Below are 2,707 nucleotides of genomic sequence, written 5' to 3' on the forward strand. Positions count from 1 at the left end.
AAATTATCATAAAACAAAATATTTTTTAAAAATAAATAAAGTATTTATCTAATAATAAAAAGTTCATAAATATAGACAAAATATAAATTTAATATTGGAAAACATAAATTTATTTCGTAAAAATACTATATAGTTTTAACAAATTTATTATTATAATTATTTTTTTAATACTTATGAATTTTGTTAGAATGTCTTATAGCAAGAGACCGAGGAAGTAATAGAGATTTAAGGCACGTGATAAAAATAATTTCACACCATATATGTATTTTGTAGAGGAATTATATTTACTTACACGAGACAAAGTGAATTAGTGACAAATAAATTAAAATATTTATCAATATATGATCAATTGATTTTAATATAATCATTGTGCTTTAAGAAAATATTTATATAACAAAAAAAAAGATAAAAATTCAATGAACAAATTTTAACTCGTGTATTTTGCCTGGTCATTTACACTAGTTTAACTTAGAATGAAAACACCCCTAATATTCAACCTTATCCAGTGTTTAAAAAAAACTTGTTTGGGGCATTTTGAATTAGAAAACTCTTTTAGATCTATTTTTTAGTTCCGCTCACAATCTTCTAATTCCTCTCAAACTTAACTCAATTCATCATGTCCATACTATTATTTTTATTTTAAAGCAAACTTTCAATTTAATGGGTCAATTATCTTTTATCTCTTACTAAGCCCGTAGAGTACATAAACAAAATAAATATTCTTTAAAATATATAAAGATTTGTCTCATTACTCGTTGTTGGATGTTGTTATATATTTACTATTAGTGATTACTTATTATTTTCATGATGGAATATTATTATAAATAATAAAAATTGAGAGTCACTAAAATTAGAACCTACTCTTAAACTTTAGGGCGTTTCAAACTATATTTAAATGGCCAACCCATAAGTGTGGACCAAAGAATGAGTCATCCATATCATGCTCAACATCGATCGACCTATGAGACAAATACCGAACTAATTGAATTTTTCGCCAAAAGTATTCACTAAACAACTATATAATGGATCAAGTAGCCAATCGTCCAAATGCATTTTTTAGTATGTAACTATTCTTTTCATTGATAAGTTGATTTGTCTCTTCATTGAAACGTCTCCACACATGCCTTTTCGTTCATTGTCACATTTAAAATTGTTCATAAGGTAACCTATTTAAATTAAATATAAATTATCTCATTTTACTTTCGAGTAAGGATAACCAACAACAATAAACTAAAAACATAGACACCATCAATAAACCTAAAAATAACATCTTTACTGAAAAAAAAAAAAATATATATATATATATATAAATTAATTCTCTTATCTGTAATTTATTTAACTCAAGTTTAATCAATATAAAATTAACTACCTACATTTTTTTTAGAATAATCCAACTATGAATCACAATATCAGTCAATTATTTTATTTGCCATGCAAATATATTCATTTAAGGCGTGTTTGATTTGTTAAAAAACAGAAGACTAAACAAGACAACTTTTTTGTATTATATTTGATTTAAAAACTAATCAAATGATTTGATAAAATAGAGACTAAAGGACAGGACAAAAACATGAGTTCTTGTTCTTCCTTAAATCATGAAACAACTTTTTGTCCAGAGTAAAAGTTATTAAAAATATTAAAATATCATTTTTATTTTTTACTAGAAAAATTATCATTCATCTCTATTATCTTCCTCATATTTTTCTTTTTCTATTGTCTCGTGTTCTCTCTATCTCTCTCCCTTTATATTTTTTTATCTACTCTCTACATTATTTTTTTCTCTTTAATCTCTTTTATTAATATTTGCATTCATAAATATATATAAGTTTAAATATAATTTTATTACCTGCAAATGTGTACCATTTTGATTTTAGTCAATTTATTTATTTATATCCCTGTAAAATAAAAAAACTTAAAAAAAACTGTATTTTTTTAATTATAAATGATGATGTGGTTAATTTTTATTGATGTGGTACATACTGGCTAGATTTAAGTTGATGACTGTGCATTTTTTATATTATTATGCTAAATAATAGTAGTTCATATAATGATTTTAAATTAAAATTTAACCCAAACATTGAAATTGATATCTCTTTCGATTCAAAAGCCCAGAAACATTCATCACCAATCTTCAAGTTCTTAAAAGGAAGCGCCATGCATATTTAATAGAAAGAAGCCAAAAAATACACCGTCAACAACTTAAATCTAATTAGCATGTGCCACATCTAAACAAAAAACCACATCAACATTTTTGATTAAAAAAAAATAAATAAAGGGATTTTTGTAATTTTTTTTTATTTAGTAGGGATATTAATAAAAAAATATTTTTACATAAACTAAAAGAAAAATAACATATATTTACAAGCATCAAAATTAGATTTAAGTTATATATATATAAGGTATTATAAATTATTTATTTTTAAATTAAGTGTGTGTGTCTTTCTCTCATTCAAGATATCATCTGGTCAATTCTATACCTGAATTCGTGCATCAGTTTTTGTCTCGATAAAAAAACTTAGCATTTTTTGCATTGCAGTTTTATGTGGATTCATGCATCAGTTTTTCCGATCAAAACCTAGCAATTTTCGCATTGTAGTTTTCTGTGGATGTGGTTTAATGGAACACATATTTTTATCTCTTTCAGTTGTAGAATTCCTCGGGAAAAATACACACATGTACCACATTCAATCAAAGTGAGCCCCCCCCC

This window comes from Cicer arietinum, chromosome 7, assembly GCF_000331145.2.
Source record: "Cicer arietinum cultivar CDC Frontier isolate Library 1 chromosome 7, Cicar.CDCFrontier_v2.0, whole genome shotgun sequence".
Lineage (NCBI taxonomy): Eukaryota > Viridiplantae > Streptophyta > Magnoliopsida > Fabales > Fabaceae > Cicer > Cicer arietinum.